This window comes from Ostrinia nubilalis, chromosome 4 (genome assembly GCF_963855985.1).
Source record: "Ostrinia nubilalis chromosome 4, ilOstNubi1.1, whole genome shotgun sequence".
In the NCBI taxonomy this organism is placed as follows: Eukaryota; Metazoa; Arthropoda; class Insecta; order Lepidoptera; family Crambidae; genus Ostrinia; species Ostrinia nubilalis.
Window position 1 is genome coordinate 4,462,156 of NC_087091.1, and position 17,785 is coordinate 4,479,940.

The window sequence follows — 17,785 nt, forward strand, 5'->3', positions numbered from 1 at the left end:
AAACTGGACTATAGCGTGAACACAAGTGTATGTTTGTAATTCGAATTCCAAATCCGAATGGATTGATTTTTTGCGGGACACTGCAAACGGGATGTTTGTGTGAGTGAAAGTAATATTAGGGATGTCTCCGTGGGGTCATCCCTAAGCCGCTGAATCAGGAATGATGAGATTAATTTGATTAATTTAGCTATAAGTAGGTAGAGACAGATTAGACCTAGAGTCATATCTAGTGAAGATGACATAAATACTATTATACTATTCTTGATTATCATCATTTTCCATCAGGCAAGTTAGATGCAGGATTTTTCAATGATTCATCATCATCATCTCAGCTATAGGATGTCCACTGCTGAGCAAAGGCCTTCCCCAATGCTTTCCATGCTGCCCGGTTGGTGGCGGCCTGCGTCCAGCGCATTCCTGCTACCTTTACGATGTCTTCAGACTTTGGGGTGGACGTCACATGCTGCGTTTTCCGGTATGCGGCCTCAGACTTCCTGCCCCATCGGCCGTCAGTTCTGTACTATGTGCCCTGCCCATTGCCACTTCAGCTTGCTAATTAGTCCATGATTCCATTTCCATGATTGAGTAATAAAAACGCTGTGTACCTATTATTTTTGACCCCATAATTCAGTGTCGGATCGAGTGGCATCAAATCCGCATTGCACCTGCTATGCAGGTTTAATTGAAGCGTTTAATACACGTCGCTCCGAGAAAATGTTGGCCATACGCCGCATTCGGTGGCAAATATTTTTAGTGGGAAACTAACTTGCTTTAGTTCTAATATATTGTACGTTTCATTAACTACAGAACTATACAGTTTTGTACATGGAACTAGTTCATTTAAAGTAGCTTTAGTGAATTACAACGAAAAAAGTCCCGGAAGTTCTTTCAAAAGCAGATGGTAATATCAATGTGCCTAGGCTCAGTTGCACCACCTAACTTTAACAGCAACTTTAATGATAACCCGTGTTTAATGTATGGATTTGACAGATTTTTTACGTTTGTTAAAGTTAAAGTAACCCAGCCTATGTTTTATACTGAGTTATTGTGGCCTGCATCCTGTAAACTGTCTTTCCAACTATGGCTTCCATTTGAATACCAGCGTTATTATGTTCTTTTCGTTCTAACAATAATAATTAATTCACTAAACTGCAATGTGCAATTTTACAGACATTTTTTTCTTTCATCCTTTCTTTAACCCACTTGTTACGGAATTCACTTTTTCTATCACTTACCTTAAATCAGTCATGATAAATTTATCTCAAAACAATCGCTTCAAAACTTTATAGTTATTTACGTCAGTGTACTTATAAGACTTGGACAGTACTGCGACACACCTCATCTTTCAAATGTTGCATATAAAAATTGTTTACACTACCTTAATTTTACTATTAGTAAAATTATTTATGTAAAAACTAGCGTTCTTTTAAAAGAATGCTAGTAACAAGTGGGTAGAATAACTTATTCATGTTTTAGTTCCAGCTAAATTCGGGACTAGCCTCAGGCCGAGAGGCAGAGTGAAAGCCCTCCTACAGCCCTCATTTCAATATACAAAGAACTTTTTAAGGCGAAGGTTAAGAAGTCCCATCCGAGGGTTCTTTACAACCCTCTAATTCATAAAAAGTTTTAAAAGTACTCTTTTAAACGTTTTGTCACTCGTTTTTTGCTTGACTTCATGAAAAGAGAATCAGTGTTTAGTTGAAACTATGTTTATTAAAATAATGTCACTTACTAGGGAAAACCTAGAGAATTCAGATGACAAATCATCATCATCATCTCAGCCATAGGACGTCCAATGCTGAACATAGGCCTCTCCCAATGCCCGCGTACCGGAAAACGCAGCGTGGGACGTCCACACCCACAAGATAGACCGACGACATCTCAGAGAAGGATTTACAGTTTTGCCGCCCGTAGGCTAGGGTGGGGTTGGATCTTTATTTAACTTTTATCTTCTGAAATCGAGTAAGCGTCATCTGAAATCTGCCGCCCCTAGGACGCTGCCAGGACTGCGACATCTTATTAATCATATTTTATTAATAATAATTTTCATAATATTATTATTCTGATTCAATTTAGGAGTAGGTTTCGATGCAAATTTTAGAACCACGTTGCATTAAAATATTGTCCGCGGGGAACAAACGAGACACTAATTTGCAAATCATAATAAAGTACCATAATATTTAATTATCAATTTGATGATGATAACAGTATAAATGCCATTGTATTGGTTATTACAAAACTATTCAGCGGGCAGTAAAAGCATTTCATTGAATTTAAACCGATAATTATAGCTTATTTTGGTAGCTAATTAAAATAACTACAGTTAATTGATTACGTTGAATTTGTATCATATCCAAATATGAGACAAATTCAATGTAATGTACTATAATGTATCATGAGTAGTCTTATTTTAAAATGATACCAACGATTTCAATTTCACCCGGTATACGTTAATTTTTAAAGATATCCACCAAAAACATCATTTTCATGTAAAAAATGTTGTCAAGACCATCAATCATGGATTACATTTTGAAAAAGTATTATCAGACCTATAAGTAGAGCCAGCCAAGCTTCTAACTCTACAGGGTGGAAACGATAAGTGATCTCACTCGATTATTTCTAAACTATACAAGATATCAATAAACCAGTTATTGATCCTGAAAGTGCTTCATGAGCTCTATCAAACGGTATTAATAGTAGGTTACAGAATAAACTGGATCTATCCGAAACTTCAATGTTTCCAGCTTCCATACATTTGGTAAAGTCACATTATTTTAAAAACTACATATGATATCGTAAAACTGATTACTGATTCTAAAAGTGCTTCACAAGCTCTATCCAATGGTATCAATAATAGGTTACAGAATAAACTAGATCTAACCAAAAATTCAATGTTTCCTTCTTCCATACATTTAGTACTACCACAGTCATGACACTCATCTCTTGACAATATTATAGCAAGTAAAGCCTAAAACCAATGTTTTTCATTAATAATTTAAAATAAGAATACAATTTACGAGTTTATTTTAAGTATTTATTATTAAATTAAAAAAATTACACTTCTAATATTGTGTGTCTGGCATACATTTAGTATGGAAGCTGGAAACATTGAATTTTCAGATAGATCCAGTTTATTCTGTAACTTATTGTTGGTACCGTTTGAAAGAGCTCATTAAGCACTTTCAGGATCAGTAACCAGTTTTTTAATATCTTGTATAGTTAAGAAATAATCGAGTGAGATCACTTAACGTTTCCACCCTGTATACATAAGCTCTAACTGTCAAACTCTTAGTAAAATATGCGTCATGGTCGTTTCGCTATTGTCATTTGGGTGGGCGTAAGGTGGAAAAATTTAGCTTCACTGTTCTTTAGAAGATAATAGATTTAATTATGTTTCTACAAAATTGCCAAGTATATCAATTATTGCTGACTTTATTCATAAAGTTGCAAATAACTTCAATCTTAATTTTCTTTTATTGCACCAATAAACATATTTCGTGTCAAAATAAAAGCTTTTATGGCTCCAATAAAATAAAAGACACGTAAATTCCATTAACGAGCTCTTTTCAATTACAGACTGCTCGTACAGTCGACAACAAAAGTTATTCGCAATTCAAATTCTTTTCAACTCTAATCATCTTCGGTGAAATATCTTTCAAACGTATAATCTTGCGTCATCCGACGTCTACGTCACGACGTTTACCTACGTAGAAAGATACGTATTTTTGTAGTGTTTTGCACGCGGTAAACTCTGTCCGCCACAGTACATCAAGTTCATTGAAACTAATTCAGTGAACTGGTCATTTTATACATTTGTGACAATGGTAGGTAATATTAGCATCTATAGGTTAGTGGGATACCGAGGTGAGTTTTTTTAACAGAGGAGAGTTGTGGTATAGACGATTTTTTGTAACTTATTATCCACTAGCGAGCTTTGTTTTAACAAGGCTATAGCTAACAAATACCCGCTGTTTCGAGCTGATAGTTAATAGGTTTCCAAAAATCGACAATGTCACAACTCTCCACTGTTACAACTTTCCTTGGTCTGCCTTAATGAGAGTTCATATTCAATTCAATTCGGTTAAGAACTCTTGGCGCTACATCGTAGCATTTGATTTTCCCCCTTAAAGTCTCACTGGATTGAAGTATAAAAACCTTTTTCCCCTGACTGTAGTTACGTAAAGCTGAAACGGAAAGAATTCTACAAAGGCCTTTCAATCGCGATACAGTACAAAGCAAATGTGGCCTAACTATTGTTCTGATATCAATTCATTACTTCACTTAAAACCGGGTAGAAAAGCCTTTGAATAGAATTTCATAAAGCTACCGAAAGAACTTTCGACGGAAAAGCTTCCCGCTCTGAATAAAGCTTTCAAGTTCTAGTTAGCATGGTTAAAGCTTTCTGTTGGAGCTGTTAGAAGCTTGAAGGTTTCTACGTCGATACAGAAATGCTCTGTAAAATTATTGCACAAGTCTTGTGGCAGATAGGAATTAAAATGAATTTGCTATGAAATATAAAATGTACTTATACGAGTTAATGAAAGTAGGGTTAATAGCATAATACAGGGAGTATTTTAATTTTACATTTCTTTAAAGTTTATTTTTCGTTTCATTCGTTGTTAGAAATAGAACGGCAATAGAAATACACATTTTAACTTTGATAAACGTCAAAAATCTGTCAAACTCCATACAAAAAACGCTGGTTATCGTTATAGTTACAGTTAAAGTTAGGTGGTGCAACTCAGTCTAAGGCTGGATTGCACCACAGATCACAGATCAAAGCTAAAGTAAGCTTTAAAGAACGTCAAAAATCTGTCAAACTTCATACAAAAAGCACCGGTTATCGTTATATTTACGGTCAAAGTTAGGTGGTGCAACTCAGCCTTAGTTGTTTGCCTTTAACGGCTAAGATAACCTTTGGGTACCTACTGGACCCTAAAAATAGCTTTGAGATCGCAAAGTTAGGCAATCAGGGGCCAAAACTCGCAGAACTCATCAGCAGTTCCTGCGGCAATAATAGTTGGGGCTGTGCATATGCGTCAAGTGTCTTTGCTAGTTTTGTTTGAAATTGCTTTTCAGTTCACACTTAGGCTGAGTTGCACCACCTAACTTTGACCGTAACTATAACGATAACTGGCGTTTTTTGTACGGAAATTGACAGATTTTTGACGTTTGTCAAAGTTAAAGTAAGATGGTGCAACCCAGCCTTAGTATTCTGATAATACTCGGAAGTCAACATAGGTACTACTCGTTCATACATAGTTCGCGCAAATAGATTTTTAATTTTGTAAATTTTTAATTTTTAATTTCTAGTCGACGACAGGACATGAAGATAAACACATAATATGTGTGTATTATAATTATATCTCATGAAATTGAATAATGCTTTTGTAAAACGATTAATTGGACTAAACAAAGAAAAAAGCATATTATACATGTTACACGTACCTAGATACCACTTTTGAAATACATTTAGGTTTTCACTGAAAGAGCACGACCCTCTCTCATTTACATGAAGTTACTACGCAACTCTAGTATACATGGAGTTGTTATTTGGGATAGGTTCGTCTGCATCAGCTTATCATGATATTTTATGACCAATTTCCCCAATGGATTTTGAGTACAAGATTTAAAATCAGTTATAAGGCAGACTACTTTTTTTGTCATGGTATTTTTTCATTTGTGAATAAGGTTTTCATCTTAAGAAAAACAAAAGTAAGGGGAGGTGGGTACACTTTGTCAACTTCTATTACCTACGAGTGATTCGATTCCACTGCTCGTTTGTGACGTCATCCTTTACAAAATAAACTGCGCAACGTTCCCATACAAAACAATATTTTTTCAGAAGCCGACCGAAACAATATTTTGTTACAATCGCATCGAGGGGGACGGGATGGGATCGTTTTAAGGTCGCAACTTCGCGAGGCAATTCGTTTCATGGAGGTGAAGTTGTGGATTCTGTTTTGTAAAGGTAACAGTAGGTATTAGTACGAAATCTGCATCACAGAAAAATGCACTAATAAAATAATTCTCTTCTGAAAAATAGACTTAATCTCCTGAAAAATCTTTATAAAAAACCCGTTTAAAACTTCCTCACTAAACTGAATTTTTGTTAGCTAGCAGCTGGCAAAAAGCTGATAGAGCCTGGTATTCTGCTGTGATTTGCTTCTTCTAAAATAATAATATGATCTTCTTTTCTTTCTCTAAACACTAAAGGATGTTCGTTTATGAAATTAGGGTTTCCAAACCTTTAGCCTTTCAAAATGAAGAGAAACCCATTGAATTGTTAAAACCTACTAAATCGTTGTCTCGTTTGCATCCATACTACTATGTATCACGACGAGCAGAGTCTTAAATCTATCAAAAGGATACCAATAATTAAAACTTTACCCTGTATGTAGGTAGATTGATTCTATCCTCCTTATCAACCCTCAGATCTTGGTCTACAAAGTTGCTTATGTACTTTGTATTTACGACTCTTCTAATTCAACTTTACGGCAGCATCAAACCGAATTTTCGTTTCATTTTAACCTTGTAACATCTTTACACCGTTTTGACGCAATAATAAAAGTTTGACAGCCACATATTTCAAGAAGCGTGTGTAAATACAGGGTTTATGAGGGTCGGACGTTTCATTTATTCTCAAGAGGATCGAAAGAGACAGCTACTATTTTATTGATAGGCGCTATAATTTTACACGTGGCAAGTTTAGTAACGTTTGACTTATTTTAATAGTGATGGAAATGACGTGTTAAATAGTGCGTGTGTTATTGTTATTGCAAATCTCCTTTTACAGGATTTATTAACTAAAATTCGGGATTACTAACATGGTCCTTTTTGTAACTGAGCTATCGATATTTCGGTACAGTCCTGTGATAAAAAACGAAATATGAATTTAGCAGACAAATCGGTCTACTGTCTTTTCAAGTCAACGATACTCGTATTCACAAACGATGCTTGCTTAAGTGAAGCAGCAAACGAACGCACAGCGTTAAATAGAGCTCTGTAATAGGTTCGTGTGTCACTCTGTGCGTCCACGCGCACTGTGAGACCTCATAGTAATGAATGAATGAAGATAAACCTTATTTTAGGTGTAAGTATTTACGTCTGTTTTTTCGTTGGTTGACATTTTAATACATTGTATCATCAACGCTCATTTTAGTACATTTCTGTGCAATATGACCCTTATTACAATACCATAAGATGCAGTGTTTACATTGACATGCTGCATAAAGTCTATTGATGCAATAATAAAAGTTTGACAGGCCCATATTCATTCACGAGGCGCGTAAAGTGCAGGCTTTATGAGGGTCGGTTTATGAATTGGGCCCGCAACGCGGCAAGTTGCGGCCGTTACATAGGAAGCCGAGTTTATTAATCCGGGGCCGTTTTTGCGCGATCTCCTCATTTAACGTTTTGCGTAACCTTTTCAGTTATGTTTAAAGCGCTTTTGGTATAGTATTGCTGATAAAATAAGAGATAAATTCAGATTAACGTTTTTTGAACCACCGGGGATACTCTTGGTCTGCATTTCACCTGATGGTAAATGATGTTTTATTTTACTTTCATGAAAACTTATGTAAGACATAAATAGACTATCCAGTCATGCACTAAAGTATTGCCTGCAGGCTTTTGTCTTTTATTATTATTTATACTTCCTGGAATTCAGGATTTGTACTTCCTTAATTTCGCACATAAGTAGGGTACGGAGAAAAATATAAAAATATTCGCATAGGTACCTAATTTGAATTTTCATTAATTTAAACAAAAAACATAATTAACTACCTTCAGTTCTTATTGTCGCTCAGTCGCCATTTTGGTTCAAATAGACAACGTTTCACCCTTTATCATAGCCAATATAATACATAATGAGTTGCAGATCCGCCGTCATCATACTCCACGCCCGGCATATGAATAAGGCCGCCCCATCCTGATTTATCTCAAGTGAGCTCTTGAATACAGTATTGAGAATTTAATCTAAATTTAAATTCATGTGCAACGTCTGAGGTTGGCAGATATGATGATAAAATCTTAAAATCTACAGCAAAGAGAAAGAAACGTTTTTACATCTTTCCTTGTGATATTTTCACGTAAGTAATACAGGATGGCCCAGAAGAAAGTTCACTTTTGAAAATTTAAGGAAAGGAAAACTGAACATTTTTATAGAACTTTTACTATTGCAATTTAAAAAGGAAATTTTATGCAATTTATTTTTAAATTTAACTTTATTTAATTACATCGCCCAGGAGATTTCCTTGACGCTTACAACATTCGATCAACATACATCAAAATCTTGAAATGCGTTCGTTAGAATTACCTCGAAACCTATTTTCAATTTTTTTCCGAATGCTCAGCTTCAGTTGCTGCATGGTTGTTGGATTATAAAAGTACACTCTATTCTTAATGTAACACCACAAAAAAGAATTTTCTGGAATGAGATCACGGCTTCCTGGGGGCCAGGAGATGTCACCCCTGCCTAAAATTATTTTTTTTCTGGGAACATGGTCTCTTACCATCTAAATGCTCTCATTTGAAGTGTGAAACGTAGCCCCATCTTGATGAAACCAAGTGCTCCGGTCATAGCCTTGCGAATCTTGCAGCTTTGAAATCAAAAAGCTTTTCAGCCTACCAGTATAGTGCTCTCAAAAATTAATCATCCTTTCAATGCAACAAACCAATTAAGCAGGGGTGAAATCTCACTGCCTCTAAGAAGCGCTAATCTCATTCCAGCAGACTTCTTTTTGTGGGGTTACCTTATGAGCAGAGTATACTCTAATAATCCAAAAACTCTGCAGCATTCATCCATCCTGAATCCATTTCGAGGTAACTCTAACGAAAGTTTTCCAAAATTTTGATGTATGTTGACCGAATGTTGTAAACGTCAAGGGAATCACATGTACGATAAAATTTATGAAAGAAAGTAAATTTTAAAATAAATTGCACAAAATTTCCTTTAAATTGCAATAGTTAAAGTTCTACAAAAACGAACAGTTTTCGTTTCCTTACATTTTCAAAAGTGAACTTTCTTCTGGGCCACCCTGTATTTAAAAGTACCCAGTTTAGGAAAATCTGTAAGAAAACATTTTGCAATAAAATGTAGGTAAGTAGCACTAAGAAGATGATCAATAGGATAGATTCTACTTTCTTCTTAATTTCTTTTATAGTTTGCTCCTTCGTATCAACCATAGAGATATAGAGAGATGCCAACTAATGCGCCGAGGTTGGAAACTCATTGCCGCATTAGAAATTCACACACACAAAGAAATCAAAATATGTGCTCATTATCATTACTCAACGTTCGAATAATCTTTAGTACTGCGCAAGCAATGTACTAAGCTGTTTACATTATGACGTCGCTGTTGTCATCATTGCTTTCACGAGCAATGTGTTCTGTTTTTGGGTATATGGTTGCGACACCGGCCCCGCCCCCTTGTTACATCTCCCTTTAGAATCTGTGATCTGTGATCTGTGTTTTCAACCAAATGATGTCCAGTGTCCACTGCTCGACCTCCTCTAAAGAGTTCCATATTGACTGGATCGGCTTTGCTCGTATTCAGGTACTTCCCGCGACCTAGCATCGTCGATACTAGATCATCGGTCCACATTTTCCAATCCGTAGTTGCCACTTAAAAATGTTTCTTCCTTTTGTAATGTTTAAAATCTAATAGAAATTTCATCACGCTTTGATAGGCAGTAGTTAATTTACTAGCATATTTCAGCAGTCCTTCAGTCTCTCTTGACCTTATTTTTTACTGCTGTAATTCAGAAACTAATATTTAATTATTATGACTGTTTGTGCAGCGGCTTATTAATTTTGTCAATTAATCATGGGCGAGGTCTTCGCAGAAACGCAAGTAATGCGGCGAACATAAATCTTGGGATTACCCGGAGTTGCCTGGTCATCGCCGAGATGAGTCCTTGTCGCTTACAAATTATTGTACAAGAAAATACTATATTTGAAGCCTAAGTAGGTTAACGTTCGGTGTTTAGAGCTATGTCACCACATACATATTATGTTTTTACGAAATCTTTGCTATGTAAAGTTACTTTGTGGTTATAAAGAAACACTGAACATAAATAGATACTTAGCCCTCTACATAGCACGCTGTGCAAAACTTTGAGTTTCCTCATAAAGCTATAGTTAGAGTATTACATTGTTGCGCTGGTGATCTCTCTTTAAATTTTCTGTCTTTACTTTTATTTACTCTTTATACCTACTCTTTAATTTAATCGTTATAAGTAGTTTCAAGTACAAGAAAGTTGACACAGTTTTAGTCCTAAATGAACTGAAAACTTCATAATCTAAGTAGGTACTACCTAAGTTCAGTTCAGTTTCATGTAAAAATAGCTCTTATAACAGCTACATCTCTCTGCACAATTACATTACCATTGAACCCACCTGTGCTCTGCAAATAAAATTACATCCCATTTCTGAGCCAAATGATACTCGCTTAATGTTCTAGGCTGGCTTGTGACACACTGCAGCCATTATAAAACTATTTTAAAACTTTGTTTCGCGTTCTTAAAGTTTCAGGCAATTAAGACCGAGGTCCACCAGACTTTAAATGATGGCACACGTTGCTGGAATATTTAAAACCAGACTGACTTACTCGCGGTTCCGCTAGCGTAGAATATAGATTCGGTGCGTGACAAAAATACGTGGTTTTGGGGAGATAAAGTGAAGTTTATGTTAGCAAATGCATTATAGAATTCGTGCATAGAGTTGGCCTTATTATTTAATCACTAGCTGTGCCCGCGACTTCGTACGCGTGAAAACCCGTTTTCGCAACTTTTTTCATTGTTGCTTTGCTCCTATTGATCGTACTTAGCGTGATGTTGTATAGCCAATCACAATCTCAATCCACATGCACATCCTATATAGCCTTGGGATATCTAGCACTGAAAGAATTTTTCGAAACGGACCCGGTAGTAGTTCCGGAGATTAGCGCGTTCAAGTAAACAAACAAACTCTTCAGCTTTATAATATTAGTATAGATATACTTAATCATTTATTATGGAATTTTCTTCATGTTTGTAGTTACTTATGAAAGCATGGAAATATAAACTTTTGAGATGGTTCTGAAGCAGTGGCAGGTCTAAAGTTTATACTAAAGTATGTCTAGACTATTTTGGCTCGTTAGTCTTCACTCTAATAAAATATTTTTTATAGTACTGAATGAAAAACGAAATTCTTTTTCCAAATATGACATTTAATTCTGACTCCAGACAAAATAATTAAGACATTATTTTGTCTGGAGTCAGAATTTATCGACCAATTACCGTTTCCGTATTTCTGCATCGTAAAAATATGGTTCCAATGGATTCGATTCGCTGGAATTTTTCCAATACGCGTAAAATAGCGGACTTCAGGCACAATTCACTGAGAAGTTAATTAATTAGGATGTACAGATTAAGAGGATTCGTTGGAAAATATCGTAGTTTTATCCTAGATAAGTTTATGTGTAATGTGGTAATAATAAGAAAAGGAAAATGTGGCTAATTTCCCAACAAACATTAAATACTTTTAGTAGAAACACACACTGCGTAGGTGACATTTTAGTTCAGTTTTTTAACTGACTTGAAAAAAAGAAGGAGGTTCTCATATTCCGTCAAATATCTGATATTGTGATAAACTGTGTTTGAACCAATAAATTATTTTTCTTTCTTTCTTTCAGAGTAGACTAGGACAACTCCTACTCTTCTAGAGGATATACTAAAAGGCGACTAACGGACAAATTATGTGAACATCAGGGTTCTCCAACCCGTCATCAGTCCAGCGTGGCAGTGCAGCGGCCAAATTCTCTACCAACCCTCTGGTAGGTAAATTAGAACGGTGCTCTTGCAATGGAAATTAAAATTTATTGTTCTGATGATGATAATGATGATGGTGACTAGAAGCTATTCAAAACAATATAATACTGAAACCAGCAGAAAACCCTTTTACAGCCTTGCCACGTTTGATTACGTAACGCCAGAGAGTGAGGTGATCGCTTATCGCCCTCGTGGCGTCTTCCATTCATTTAAATACTTTTCGAAACGCTCGACTCTTAATTTGCAGACGCGGTTAGCTGTACGATATACGGCCGCTTATCGCTCCTCTCGTCCCAGCGGCGAAATAATCCAGCCCAATACAATCTGTAGTTAGGGAGTTAGGGCCTTTTCCCATGGCAGTCCAGTTACTGGATCCCGAAAACTCGACTTGTGTGTACACACGCCAGTATCCCGTTTTTGCACTGTATGGTTTTTTTGCAGCTGCTGGTGGAAAATTAAAGTGTATCAGGTTTTTACTGGTTTGCAAATTCGAATGAATCGGTTTTTGCGGGACACTGCAAACGGGATGTTGTGTGAATTTTTAGTACTAAAACACATACCTACTACTAAATGGTATCCTGCAAAAACGGGATATTCCTGTTTGAAAGAGCCCTTAGGAAAGAGTGAATAGCTGGTCGCCCCGCTTGATCCTTGTATCAGTACAACGGCATTACTGGAGCGAAGTTATCTCGGTTAGCTGACGGATCTATAAGACAAATTATTTAATCGCCTCCGTGCAAGGCTGCAGTTTATTGTGTTTGTTTAGTATTAAAACACGTATCTATTAAACGGGATTTTGCAAAAAATAGTACCTACCTCAAAAAACTGGATTTTCCCGTTTGAAAGAGTCCTTAGGAGAGAGTAAATAGCTGGTCGCCTCGCTTGATCCTTGTATCAGTACAACGGCATTACTGTAGGAAAGTTATCTCCGTCGGTATAAGACAAATCGCTTCGGTGCAAGGCTACAGGGTATTGTGCTCAGCTTTAGAATATAAATCTTTGAGAGCTAGTCGTTGTGCAAAAACAGTACCTGTAAAAAATCCTGGAGGAAAAGGCCCTTAAGAGAGAGTAAATAGCTGGTCGCCCCGCTTGATCCTTGTATCAGTACAACGGTATTACTGTAGGAAAGTTATCTCGCTTAGCTGGCGGATCTATAAGACAAATCGCCTCGTTGCAAGGCTACAGGGTATTGTGCTCAGCTTTATAATATAAATCTTTGAGAGCTAGTCATATGACGTTGTGCAAAAACAGTACCTGCAAAAAAATCCTGTAGGAAAAGGCTCTTAAGAGAGAGTAAATAGCTGGTCGCCCCGCTTGATCCTTGTATCAGTACAACGGCATTACTGGAGGAAAGTTATCTCGGTTAGCTGACGGATCTATAAGACAAATCGCCTCCGTGCAAGGCTGCAGTTTATTGTGTTTGTTTAGTATTAAAACACGTATCTATTAAACGGGATTTTGCAAAAAATAGTACCTACCTCAAAAAACTGGATATTCCCGTTGGAAAGAGTCCTTAGGAGAGAGTAAATAGCTGGCCGCCTCGCTTGATCCTCGTATCAGTACAACGGCATTACTGTAGGAAAGTTATCTGGCTTAGCTTACGGATCTATAAGACAAATCGCTTCGGTGCAAGGCTGCAGGGTATTGTGCTCAGCTTTAGAATAAATCAAATTTGGGAGCCAGTCGTGCGACGATGTGGGGCAAGACGGCGAAACACTAAAATAAAAATAAAATGGAAACGATATGCTGAGTGGGTTATTTTTATTTTCAGCATTTTCTTCTTGTCGCTTCATGTTGGAATGAAAAATGATGATGATGGTAGAAAATCAGAAAATACATCGACGAGAGAACAGGAGTTGCAACGGTGGGAGCGAGAGGTGAGAATAGTCCATATTATTATAATACTGTGTATAATTTACGCTATCGTATAACAAGGCGAGGTTTGTTTTTGGGCAGTTTTTTTTACTTCATCTGCAAGCCTAGAAAAAGATACACAACTGCTAAGTTAAGAAATCTCTAAAGTGGTGGATCACTGCATAAAACTTTTTCGGTAAGTGATAAGTAAAACCTTCTCATTTAGTTTTTCTTGCTTAGAGTTTTTGTCAGATAGGGTTTTTCTACATCATTATTTTTTAAAGACTTCTAAGTAAAATGTCTATGTGGATGGCACACTATGTATTCAATATCCGCATCTGTTGGTAAAGTGATCTCTTTTGTATTCTATCTGACGCTAAACACTCAAGATTGAAGCCTGGAGCATAAAACAATGTTTACAAAGATTTATTTTACACATTACATGCCTAAAAACGATATACGACAGAACATAAACCATATTCGTGTCATATCAAAAGTTTATGATTCAGAAAATTGGACTGAACGGTCAAGATAAAGAAAATGAGAATTTATTATGAATACGCGGTTTGATGTTATTGCTCAAAATAAAAGCTTTTACGGTTCGTTCGATAAGTCAATGAGAAATGGAGGATGAATTCGTTTCCTCGTATAAAATTGAGTTGTTTTTGAAATTATCCAAAAATAGCAATTTACTTATTTATTTTGCAGTAAAAAATACCATTTCTTGATAGGTACAGTTAAATGAATCCAAAAAGTTGTTAAAAAATTAACTTGTAGTGTTGCTATCGCACACACAAGGCAGTATTCTTTGGCCGCGCGATACTGGCCACCAAGGAAACGGCATTTTTTTTTGACGACCAATTTCGTCATTCTTTTGTTTTTCTTTCCTCTCCATTCTTGGATTTTTCAAATAAGTATGCATTTCTACGACGTGTTTATGAATAAATACTGCTATTTCATAATATGTACAGAGTTAGTAAAGAAAAGCATTCAAACTCGAACTTGTTGCGAAAACTGACATAAAAGTTTTTTTTTACATCAATATGGGGAACGTCGTGTGGCCACCGATCTGGGGTTATTGGCACATTCACGACAAATGCTGGACCCGTCACTTCGGGACCCTACCTTTGGTACGTGACGACGGCACATCAAGCTTGACACAGTGTCGTCTTATGCCTTTGTAACAAGTGTTATTTTGCAACAAAAATGTATAATCTGATGTGCTCTCGACTGCACGTGACGACAGAGCTGATTTCTGTCTAAACGAAAACTTTAGTTTTCTGGAGCCATTAGTGTAGAGTTCTTAGTAAATAGTTTTGCATGTGCACCCCACAGGGTGATATAACAATTTTATGGTAAAATTATCTAATAGAGCAAAAGTACTAGGTCTCTACTGTTGTAGTTAGAAAACAATAATATTATTAACCGATTGAGTCCCATACGGCATTAATTAATGTCATAACAATTGATTATCTATTGTGTCTAGATCAGCGGTTCCCGAAAGATGGTCCGCGGAACCCTGGGGTTCCGTGGAAAGGCCGCAAGGGTTCCGTAAAAAGTATTATCCCACGTTTCGTGACCGACGTTGTTCGCGCGCACCGACTTGTTTACGCACAAGGGAGGGGCAGGGCGTGCGGGCGGAGTAGTACGGGGTTTCCGCTAGGAAAAGTATAATCAATTAGGGTTCCTTGGCAAAAAAAAATTGGGAAACCCTGGTCTAGATTCGCGGAGCTTGAAGGATTAATACGGTTCAGTTATGAACTTCACCTAACTTTAACCGTGACTATAACGATAACCGGTGTATTTTGTATGGAGTTTGACAGATTTTGATGTTTGTTAAAGTCAATGTAAGATGGTGCAACCCAGCCTTAGTCATTAGCGGGATAATAATTTGGTTTCTTTGGCTAAACCAAATTATTATCCCACTCACACGAACTCACACGAACCTAACGTAATTGCGAAATTAATTAATTAATTAATTAGATGACGCATTTAGACAATCCTCAGAAACATAAAGGTACCGACAGGTGAGTTGATGTTCATAGAGATATTAATGAGATAGTGGCATCGCAATACAATCAGTTTCATGGCCGTTCATAGAATACACAATACTGAATTTTAAGACAAAAATACGCGTATTCCAATGAGTCAGTTCGCATTAAAATCTGTTGTTAACTTTAATTAAATAAATTTAAAATCGGGGCCAATCCCGGGGAAAATTCTACAGAATTTCGACAGAGTGGGGATATTAATATTGCTACTGAACTGTCATTTAGGCTGGATTACACCATCTTATTTTAACTGTGACCGTAACCTTAACCAGTGTTTTTAAATGGAGTCTGACAGACTTTTGACTGTTGTTAAAGTAAGATGGTGCAACCCAGTCTTAGGCTGAGTTGCACCACCTAACTTTAACGGTAACTATGACTATAACCGGTGCGTTTTATACGGAGTTTGACAGACATTTGACGTTTGTTAAAGTTAAAGTAAGCTGGTGCAACCCTGCCATAGACTTCCCCTATTATTGTTGGTACTTACAAGAAACGCCATGATATTAAATACGTGTTTCATGCCCGTGGGTTGGCCCAAAGGACGTTCTAGCAAAAACGTCACAATCTGGGGCAAAACGCGTTGTCATAAGACCTAATATCTCGTGCGGCACAAAGGCAGATTAATATACCAGCAGTGGGTTTTATTACCTAGTAGCTAGTTTACTACGTTTATCTATCTAAGCCATGTTTTTTTTATGCTAGACAAGGCAGGTATTTCACCGCAATCGCAGCTGGTGTTAAGTGAGATGCAGTCTAGGATGGTACATATCTGCCCTGTAAGTGCCTATTCACTCTCGCCTTGAAAACGCCCGGATTATAGTGAGCCCGGATGTACCAACGTAATGATATATTCTCACAAACAGGAACAATATTAAATAGCTTTTCTCAAATTAAGCGTTTAGTCACACATATTATTGTATTTTTTTATTGGTTTTACATTGAATGCCACTTACAAGACAACATAGTTCTAAATTATTTTCTCCAGTTATCTCTTTAAAAGTTGAGCAGTCCGTATAACCAGAACATAAAATAAACCCTTGTATTATGATTTCGTAAAGAAACATCTACAAGATTTTGTATGTAAGTAGGTAAATAAACTAATAAGCAATATAAACGTAAAATAATTGGAATATTTCCATCGTCTCCAATCACTTTCTAGGCACACGAGTGCTAGTTCATACAAAAAATATAAAACAACATGTCAAATCTGAAGCCGTTGCGGAAACTGGTGGGACAATTTTAACCAAAATTTTCGCACCTTTGGAAATGTTTCTCTCGGATAAGCGGGAAAAAGTGCGAAAAACGTCGACGAGTGACACTTGTTCTGAAAAAGGACGAAAAAATATCGCCAAATCCACAAAAGCTATCAAGTTAAACTGGAAACCTGGGAACTTGTAACTTTGTTTCAGTTTTGCGAATACTTCTCGACTGTTGAAAATCGCTGAAACTTTCTGTGTTTTCTATTGTACACGTAATATGTTTTTAAATATCTATTTACTAATCCAGGTTCTTCTTTAATATCATTTTATATGGTCCCAGTTACCTTAACAGCTGTGCGGGTTCAGACCGCCTTTCAAGGATTAAATAAATTTTCCACATCACTAAGCATTAAAAAGCTAGGCACCTAGACTTGCGTAGGCTTAATTTGCTTTTTTACTATACCAAAAAGTTACTCGTGCTTAGAAGGTTGAAATTCTAATATGAGCCATTACTGCCATCGAAATAAAGTATATTTCTGCTTGTCTGAGTGAGGCAAATATCTTTTTATACAATTTTAACGTTGACCCTTAAGGTTACCTTACTTAATGGGCATCACTATCCAACCCAATGAATCAAATAAAGGCGGGCTCGGAATCGTTATTTGGCAACAACTTTCCATTTCGATTTCGATTATTTATCGATTCAAAAACTTTTACAATAATATCTAACAGATTCAATTTGATATGGCCAAAGTTTTAGTCGATTTTATTAATACGTAGGAACTCTTTAATGAGTGTATTATATTATGCAAGGTCACACAGTAAAATTGGTAGTGTGTTCCTAGTCTTTGCCATAAAAAAGCATTTCTA